Genomic DNA, 10767 nt, shown 5'->3' with positions numbered 1-10767 from the left:
CAATTCATGATTTGAATGAGAAATTTAAGAAAGAATCAAATAGAAATTCTAAAACTGAAGACTGCAATGGATGAAAAGAAAAACACACTCAAGACCTTAAACAATAAATTAGATAATCCAGAAGAATTTCTGAATTTCAAGACATGTCCTCTGAAACTACTCAGTTGGACAAGAAAAGTAGAGAAAAGATTAAACTAATGTAAAAAGCCTGTGTGGGTCAGGTGCAGTGGCTGGCACCTGTTATCCCAGCACTTTGGGAGGCTGAGGCAGGAGGATCACCTGAGCCCAGGAGTTCAAGACCAGCCTGGGCAAGATGGAGAGACCCTTATCTCTACATAAAATTAAAATGAAATATTTGGATGTGGTTCTTGGTGCCTGTAGTCCCAGCTACTCAGGAGGCTGGGGTTGAAGGATTGCTTGAGTCAGAAATTCAAGGTGCCAGTTAGCTTTAATCCCACCAGTGGACTCCAGCTGGGGTAACAAAGTGAGACACCATCTCTAAACAAGGTAAAATTATTTTAAAATGAAGAGTCTATGTAAAATATAGTGTCACAGAATCCTTAGTGTGTTGCTATTCCAGCTGGAAACTTCTGTGGCCAGTGGTGCCTTTGCCTAAGGTTTGCTCGGTCTCACTGGGCTTGCTCCACACACTCAGCCCAGCAAGTTGCAATCAACTTGCACTACTGGCCTGGATCCCATGCCTGCCAAGGGTGAGCCAGACATAGAGTGGCAAGGGGTGTGTGAGTGAGCATGGAGTCCTGCCACTGCACACATCCAGGCATGCCAGCTGCAGTGGAGTGGGCTGCTCCTGGAGCCAGTACAGACACTCGCTTCATGCAAGGCTGTGGCTGGACCAGTCACACCACAAGCGGCTTCCACCATTGGTGCCAGGGAATGCGGTAGAAGCTGGAAGTTTGGAGATGTCAGGACCTGCGAAGTTCCAGAAAATGTGTTACAGCCCTGGCCTGGGGAACCCCTAGGTCTGGGCTCTGTGAAAGGCTGCAGCTTGTCTCTCCTTCTCATTGCCCACAATGTGGCAAGTGAGCAGTGTGTTTCAGCCCTGTTTGTGTTACTGCTCTTTCAGTCATGCCATTTAGTGGGTCATGAGTTCTTGTCCCATGTCCAGGAAGAATAAGGTAGGTGGACAACTGGAGTGTGAGCAAGGCAGAGAGGAGCTATGTTGAGTGACAGAACAGCTCTCAGGAGACCCAAAGTCTCCTGATGAGTGTCCCGGAGGAGTGTCCAGTTCTCAGAAGAGAGGATACCCATAGTAAGTAGCTCCTTTCTACAGGCAGGTCATCCTGATGAGTCAAGGAGACCCAAAGTGAGTAGCTCTTTCCCACATCTGGTAGTCCTGACCTCTCTGTGAGCCTGCCTGAATCTGAAAGTTTTATGGGCTTTAGAAGGGAGGAAGTGCATGCTGGTTGGTCCATGGGCAGCCATGTGTGGGCCCGGCAAAAGCACTCTAAGTTCTTATTTTGGGCCATGGACTCCACCTGGAACAGACAGCCCAGACCCCAGACTTCAGGCCATTGCTGACTTGAAGGAGGGGCTTCACTGGGAACCTGTCCCTTTCCACCAAGGAGCCTGTCTGCATAGTGCTGCCATCTGCATGTCATCCACCATGCCCAGGCTGTTTGTGTTTAAGGGCACCTGCAGGCCTGCATGGAACCACTCTTAGCCCTCCTTTGGTCTCCCTCCCATGCCTGTCAGCTAGAATGGGGCCAAGGCAGCAGGAGATTGGTGTATCAGTACCACCCTGAGTGTGTGCACACCCAGCTGGATTGTGACAGCACCCAGGCTTGACCACAACTTTGCTCCACCCTGGAGCAGGCACCAGGAGCAGGGAGAGGCCAATCACCCGGAGCAGGCACTTCTGAACCTGTGGGGGAAGGGGGCTTGCTGGGCCCCTGAGATCACAGGGATGCATGGGTCCATAACCATGGCTCTGCAGCTGCAGCTGTACCCAGGAGAGCAGGGCTCCCACCCTGTCATCTCAGAAAGGGGCAGGGCTCCTGCCTGTTCCTGGCTCCCACCAGCTTTGTGGAGTGTGCATCCCCAGCTACACCTTCCCTGCTGGAACAGTGTCATTGCAGGAGCTACTTAAGTCAGGCTGCCACTGCCATCAATGGGACATCATATAGTGACCAAATATTTACATTCTGGAATTCCTAGGAGAAGAGATGGACAAAGCATAAAAACCTATTTAATGAAATAATGGCTGAAAACTTCTAAATCTTGCAAGAATTATAGAAATCCAGATATAGGAGGCTCAAAGTATACTCACAAATAGATTCAACCTAAAAAGATCTTTTCTAAGTCACATTATAGTCAAACTGTCAAAAGTCAAAGACAAAGAGAGAATTCTAAAAACAGCAAGTGAAAAGCATGAAGTTACATATGAAGGAATTCCCATTAGACTAACAGTGTATTTTTCAGCAAAAACCTCACAGGCTAGGAGCGAAAGGTATGATATATTTAAGTTGCTGAAAGAAAAAAAAATCATTTTGCCAAGAATACCACAGCCAGCAAAACTACCCTTCAAAAATGAAGGAGAAATAAAGTTCTTGCCAGATGAGCAAAATCTGAAGGAATTTATAACCACTAAACCAACCCTACAAGAAATACTAAGTGGAGCCCTACACCTGGAAATGAAAGGATAATATTTACCATCATGAAAACACATGGAAGTATAAAATCCACTGGTATGGCAAACACATAAATAAGAGAGAGAAAAAACTCAAATGTTCCCACTACAGAAAACCACCAAATTACAATGATTAAAAGCAAAAGAAAAAGAAAGGACTGAAGGTCACATAAACAAACAGAAATTAGTAAAATGGCAGGAATAAGCCCTCACATATCAATAATAACATTGAATGTAAATAGATTACACTTTACACTTAAAAGATATAGACTGACCGAATAAATAAAAAAGCCATAACTCAACTATATGCTACCTAAAATAAACTCATCTCACCTCTAAGGACACATAAAGACTAAAAATAAAGGGATGAAAAGAAGATATTTCATGCAAATGAAAACCAAAAGTGAGTAGGAGTAACTATACTTAGATAAAATGGATGTTAACTCAAAAACAGTAAAAGGAGAAAAAAATAGGTCATTATATAGAGTGATCAGATCAGCAAGAGAATATAAGAATTTGAAACAAATATGTATTCAAAACTGGTGCACCCAGATGTATAAAGCAAATATTATTACCTAAAAAGGAAGATATAAATTACAATACAATAACAGAGACTTTACCCTCCCACTCTCACCATTGGACAGATCACCTAGACCAAAAGCCATCAAAGAAACTTTGAAGTCAAATTTTTATTTTAAAACAAAAGGACCTAACAGACATTCATCCAAAACTTTTATCCAAAAGCTGAGAAATGTGCATTTTTCTCCTCAGCACATGGAACATTCTTCAGGATAGATTATATCTTAGAACACAAAACAAGTCTCAATTTTTTTAAAAAACAGTTAAAATTATATTCAGTATATTCTCAAACCACAACGGAGTAAAACTAAAAATTAATAACCGGAGGAACTTCAGAAACTGTGCAACAAAAAAAAAAAACTTAAACAGCAAACTCCTGAATGTTCACTGAGTTAATGAAAAATTAAGAAGGAAATAAAAAACTTTGACAAAACAAATGAAAATGGAAACACAACATACTAAAACTAAAACACAACATACATAAAATACAGCAAAAGCATTGCTAAGAGGGAAGTTTATAGGACTGAACACTTACATCAAAATAGAAATATTTTAAATTAAAAACCTACTGATGTGCTTAAAGGACCCACAAAATTAATAACAAACCAAACTCAAAATGAGTATAAGTTTTCTAGTGTTCAGTAGCACAGTAAGGTGACTATAGTTAAGTAGTATTGACTGTATACATCAAAATAGCTAGAAAAGAGTTAAAATACTCCCAACACAAATAAATGATAAATTTTTGAGGTGATTGATATCCTAAATACCCCAATATTATCATTACACATTGTATGCATGTATCAAAATAACACATATGCCCAATAATATGTACAAGTATTATTTATCAAAAAAGGCTCATACAAGAATACTTATTAATAGTAGCTATCTTTTTTTTTTTTTTTTGGTTTCTTCTCCTCAGACCTAGCCCCTTTTCTTTATTATTATTATTATTATTATTAATATTATTAATATTATTATTATTATACTTTAAGTTCTAGGGTACATGTGCATAATGTGCACGTTTGTTACATATGTATACTTGTGCCATGTTGGTGTGCTGCACCCATCAACTCGTCAGCACCCATGAACTCATCATTTACATCAGGTATAACTCCCAATGCAATCCATCCCCCCTCCCCCCTCCTCATGATAGGCCCTGGTGTATGATATTCCCCTTCCCGAGTCCAAGTGATCTCATTGTTCAGTTCCCACCCATGAGTGAGAACATGCGGTGTTTGGTTTTCTGTTCTTGCGATAGTTTGCTGAGAATGATGGTTTCTAGCTGCATCCATGTCTCTACAAAGGACTCAAACTCATCCTTTTTTATGGCTGTATAGTATTCCATGGTGTATATGTGCCATATTTTCTTAATCCAGTCTGTCACTGATGGACATTTGGGTTGATTCCAAGTCTTTGCTATTGTGAATAGCTATCTTTTTAAGCAAGGAGCATCTGTTGCCAATTATCACCAAGAGTAGAAGTCTGAACACTTTATAAAAAACTATAACTAAAACAATGCTTCTGAATTCACAGATAGAGTTGCTTAGAACAGGCTGGCCTCGGTATTGAAGTAAAAGTGTATATTGACTTAAAATAAAACATAAAGTAAGCAATCATAGCGATAGTACGCTGACATGAGAAAATTGTGAAAGTGGCCATGAAATAGCTGAATATTGAGAAATATTTCTAAACCTAGAAGGAAACTTAGAATCTAGTTAACTATTCACTTATCCACTCAACACCTATTTACTGAGCAGATGCTTTGCATCAGGCATTGTGTTAGGTACAAGCGCCAGAGGTTAGGTGTGCAAATAGAAACACAATTCATCTTGACACTCACAACCCTCACTTTAGTACATCAAGGATATGTAAACAAATATTTATAATAAAACACAGGAAATTCTACGAAAGTGCGTTGAACAAATTGTCTCAGAGAAACTAAAAGGAAGACCAACACTTGTGGGAACTGGGAAAACGTCATAGAGTAATTGTTGTTTGAGTTGATTCTTGAAAAATGAATGATTTTAAATAGTCAAAGAAGAAGGCAGAAGGAGTAGTATAAGTGGGTGAAAAGTTGTACCCTGTGGAAAAGTATGTGTTTTTTTGTGGATAATAACCTGAAGTTTGAGGTTGTTGGAACATATAATATTGGAGCGGTGGAGAGGAGCAGAGGTGAGGCTGAAAAGGAGGCAGGGACCAGGTTGGGAAGGGACTTTGGTGCCATGTCAGTGAGATGCAGAACATGTTGAGAAGGCCATGGATAATTAAAGAATTTACTTAGAGGTACACCATGATCACATTTACATATTTAAAACTTATTCTAGTATAGAGATTGAATTACATTAGGGCAAGACTGGAAGTAAGGAAACTTGTCAGAAGGCTGGTTCAGGTAAGAAATAAGTTCAGATAAGAAATAATGCTGGTGTTGGCCGGGCGCGGTGGATCACGCCTGTAATCCCAGCACTTGGGAAACAGAGGCGGGTGGATCACTTGAGATTAGGAGTTCGTGACCAGCCTGGCCAACATAGTGAAACCCCGTCTCTACTGAAAATACAAAAAATTAGCCAGGCATGGTGGTGCACGCCTGTAATCCCAGCTACTCAGGAGGCTGAGACAGGAGAATTGCTTGAACCCGGGAGGCGGAGGTTGCAGTGAGCGGAGGTTGCAGTGAGTGGAGATGACACCATTGCATTCCAGCCTGGGCAACAAGAGTGAAATTCCGTCTCAAAACAACAACAACAACAAAAATGGTGGCAAGGGGATATACTTTCATTTCTTACCAAACTGGAGTAATAGCAATTGAATTTACCCATGCATTTGAAACTACCAAAAATTACAAATAAAGGGTATCTATAAAAAATCAACAGGGTTAGATAGAATAAATTAGATCTAGTATTTGATAGCACAACAAGATGACTATAGTCAACGATAATTTACTGTATATTTAAAAATAACTAAAAGTGTATAATTAGAATATTTGCAACATAAAGAAAGATAAATACTTGAGGTGATGTATACCCCACTTACCCTGATGTGATTAATATCCATTATATGCCTGCATCAAAAGATCACATGTACCCCATAAATATGTATACCTACTATGTACCCATAAAGATTAAAAGTACTCAATAACTGATGTAACAATTAATGGAGAAAGAGTAAGTGCTTTCTACTTGAGATCAGAAAAGAAGACAAGGATGTATATTCTCCCCACTTATCTTCAACCTTCAACAGGAGGTTCTAGCCAATTAAATAAGGCAAGATAAAAATATAGAAGGCACTTACATTAAAAATAAGGAAGAAAAAGTATCTTTATTCACAGACGCATGCCACTATATGTAGAGAGTGCAATCATGCAAAGGAAAGTGCAAGAAAACAACTGGTATTATTTCATAAACTTATCAAGATTACAGGATATAAGATCAATATGTAGAAATCAATTGTATTTCCATATGCTAGTAATGAACTGTAACAAATGGTAATAAAAAGAAAATTTACAATAGCTTCGAAAATATTAAATACTTAGGGATAGGCTGGGTGCATTGGCTCACACCTGTAATCCCAGCACTTTGGGAGGTCGAGGGGGGTGGATCACGAGGTCAGGAGATTGAGACCATCCTGGCTAACATGGTGAATCCCCGTCTCTACCAAAAATTTAAAAAAAAAAAAAAAAAAAAAAAAAAAAATTAGCCGGGCGTGGGAGCGGTCATCTGTAGTCTCAGCTACTCAGGAGGTTGAGGCAGGAGAATGGCGTGAAACCGGGAGGCGGAGCTTGCAGTGAGTCGAGATGGCCCCACTGCACTCCAGCCTGGATGACACAGCGGGACTCCATCTCAAGAAAAAAAACAAAAACAAACAAACAAACAAAACAAAACAAAAGGGAAACTTAGGGATAAATCTGACAAAGGGGTTGTATACTGAAAAACTTGAAGAATACGTGAATTAGAACATGGCAGCGTGTTAAAAAAAGAATTGCATATTGAAAATTTCAAAACTTTCTAAGATAAATAAAAGATCTAAAAAATAGAGAGCTATAACCTGCTGATAGGTCAGAAGACACAATATTATTAACGTGCCAATTTTCTCTACATTGAGTTATATATTTAAAGTAATTCAGATAAAATTTCCAGCAGGCTTTTTTTTTTTTTTTTTTTTTTTTTTTTGTAAAAATGTATGAGCTGTTTCTAAATTTGATGTGGAAATGTCAAGGACATAGGAATAGGCAAAAGAAGTCTGAATATAAAAAACAAAGCTACAGAACTAACACTATCTGATTTCAAGATTTATTGTAAAGCTACATCAATCAAAACAGTGATGTTGATATAAAGTAGATCAAAGGAACAGAATAGAGAATCCAGAAGTGGTCCCAAATATATATGAACAATTGATTTTCTACAAACATGAAAAGACGACTTAATAGAGAAAGGTTGTCTTCAACAAAAAGCACTGAAGCAACGGAATATCAAAACCTGCAAAAAAGAACTTTTATCCATTCATTGCATTATGTACAAAAATTACCTCAAAATGGGTTATAGAGCTAAATATAAAACCTAAAACTGTAAAATCTTCCAGAATGAAATATAAAAGAATATCACTGTGATTTAGGTTTAGAAAAACTATTTCTAGATGGTCACATGCATGGTGGAAAGCATTATCTATAAAAAATAAATTGATAAATTGGATTGTATCAAAGTTAAAAACTTTGGTTTTCCCAAAGGTGCTGTTAAGACAATGAGAATATAAGCCAAAGGCTGGAATAGAACATTTGCAAAATAAATAGTTGATAAAGGAATTAAATCTACAATTTCTAAATAATTCTCAAATCTCAATAATTAAGAAACAAACTGGCATTAAAAACAAAGGGAAAATATTTGAACAGACACATCATGAAATAAGAAATATAAATGGCCAATAAACAAGGAAATAATGTTTGATGTAACTAGTCATTAGAGAAATGCAAATTACAGATAGAATAAGATAGCACTGTACATTTATTAGAGTGGTTAAAATTTAAAAGCCTGACCTTACTAAGTATTGAAAAACATGTGGCATAACTGACATTTTCATACACTGATGGTGGGAGTGTAAAATGGTACTTTGCAAAATACTCTGGAAAATAATATGTTAGCTTCTTAGAAAGTTAAAGATACCTACCATATGATCAAGTCATTCCACTCATTTGTATTTACCCAAGAAATGAAAGCATATGTTGATAAAAGACTTGTATGTGAATGCTCATAGCACCTTTATTTTTAATAATCCCAACTGGAAACAACCCTAGATTCTATCAGCACGTGAATGGATAACCAAATTGTGGCATGTCTATACAATGGAATACCACTCAGCAATAAAACAGAATGAATTATTTATATCCTAAAAACATAGTTGAATTTCTTTTTTTTTTTTTCCCAAAATGTTAAGATTTTATTTACAAAGCTTTTTTGTTGTACAGAAAGTAAAAATGCTGTTACAATCCCAGTGTAACTGGTAGCCACAGATGGTAGACTCATCAGTCACAGCTATCCACGATACAGCAAGACTCTTACACAAAAACCTAACAATGCTTACAATTTTGTTGGGGTGAAGTCCACAAGTTTGGTGGTAGATTACCAAGAGGGACTACATGGAAGGAAGTCAGAATGTCACAAGAACTATTCTTTGGCTCTTTGGGTGGGTGGATGTCCTGGGGTTTCTATCACAGCTACCTTTTTTGGAAGAAAAAAAAAAAAAAAAAAAAAAAACCAACTACCAAATCCATGAGCAGTCTAACCAACACTGAACAGTTCTGTTTCTGCAGGTCATCTGGGGTCTTAATCATCTTCTCCTTCATCATCTGTTTCTCTCTTCCTCTTTTCACCTTTCCCACCTTCTTCCTCCTCTTCTTCTTCATCCTTATCTTGCATCTTCTTCATCAAGTCCAAATTCTTCTTCCTCCTCACTGACCTCATCGTCATCCTCATCCCCTTCTACATCTTCATCTTCATCATCTTCTTCATCAAACTCCTCTTCTTCACCATTCTCATCCTCCTCATCTTCCTCATCTTCTCCTTCTTCATCCTCCTCTTCATCCACACCATCCACCTCGGCATCTGAGTCAGGTGCTTCCTGGTCCTCTTGGTCATAGCCATCCAAGTAGGTAAACTGGGGCAGGAGCTTGAAGATACTCTCTCGGTAGTCACTCAGGTTAGTAACCTCACAGTTAAAGAGGTCCAGGCTTTTCAGACATTCTAACTTTTTCAAAAGTTCCAAGGTGCTGATATCTTTCAGTTTATTTCCACTTAAGTTTAGATGTGTGAGATTTGGAAGTTTTTCAGCTAACATGTCCAGACCTCCAAAGATTCTATTTTCACTGAGTTCAAGCTTTCTCAATTTAGGCAGCTTGGGGAGATTTGAAACTGAGATCAAGCCTACATTTATTAAACTGAGGAACTCTAAGTTCACAAATTCAGCTGTTAAGCCTTCAATTTTTCCATCATTTGATTTGCAATTGTCCAAGACAAGTTCTCAACAGCTGCCGGGGTCTGATTCCTCAGCTCCAGGTGGATCCTCCTCTTCATGCCCATGTTCCCCTCTTCCCCACTCTTCAAACTTACCTTTCCGCGGCGGGGCAGAGAGGGGAGAGGCGTCCCTGCCTGTGCAGCGAAGGTCGTCTGAAGGGTTTGCTTGCGGCGGAGGCCGGCAGCGTGGTCCTGCGTGGCTGGCAGCCTATGGGCAGGCGAGCAGAGCCCCCGGAGCCAAGTTACTCACGGGAGCGCAAAACATAGTAGAATTTCTAAATAATTTTTCTGTGAAAGAAACCAGAAAAAAAGCATACATGTTTGTATGAGTCCATTTATATAAAAGCCTAGGAAATGCAAACTAAATGTATTAATTTTCTAGGGCTACCATAATGAAGTACCATAAAGTGACTGGCTTAAACAACAGAAATGTATTGTCTTACAGTTCTGGAGATTAGTAATATGAGATTCAGGTGTGGGCAGGTTGGTTCATTCTGGGGTATGTGAGGAAGCATTGGTTACATGTTTCTTCACTAGTTTCTGGCAGTTTTCTGGCAATCTTTGTGTTCCTTTGGGTGTAGAAGGGTTACCCTGATCTCTGCCTTAATTGTCACATAGCATTTTCCTTCGTGTGCTTCTGTGTCCAAATTTCCGTTTTTGTAATGTAAGTCATAGTGGATTAAGGGCCACCATAATCTTAAATTGATTGTCTCTGTGAAGATCAGATTTCCAAACAGGGTCACATTCTGAGGTTCTAGAATTAGGAATTTGATATATACATTTTTGGGGGGACACAGTTTAACCCATGACACTAATGTATCATAACAGAAAGTAAATTAGTGGTAGGACTGTGGGCATGTGGAAAGGAGTGGGAAGAAAGTGGCATGAGAAAACTTGGGACTGGTGGACATGTTCATTATTTTTATTATGGTAATATTTCAACTGGTGTATTATACATAAAAAATGTAATCAGTTATACACTTTAAATATGTGCAGCTTATTATATGTCCATTGGAGCTCAATAAAACTGTTTGAGAAAATCCC

General features: G+C 38.7%; 1 pseudogene; it reads right to left on the bottom strand.

Moving 5' to 3' along the window:
* Window positions 1–8963: 8963 nt before the first annotated feature.
* Window positions 8964–9789, bottom strand: LOC103232245 (acidic leucine-rich nuclear phosphoprotein 32 family member D-like; annotated as a pseudogene).
* Between the last annotated feature and the right edge of the window lie 978 nt (window positions 9790–10767).

The sequence above is a fragment of the Chlorocebus sabaeus genome, chromosome X (genome assembly GCF_047675955.1).
Source record: "Chlorocebus sabaeus isolate Y175 chromosome X, mChlSab1.0.hap1, whole genome shotgun sequence".
In the NCBI taxonomy this organism is placed as follows: Eukaryota; Metazoa; Chordata; class Mammalia; order Primates; family Cercopithecidae; genus Chlorocebus; species Chlorocebus sabaeus.
Note: the sequence above shows the minus strand (reverse complement) of the source record. Positions and strands in the feature narration are given on the sequence as shown.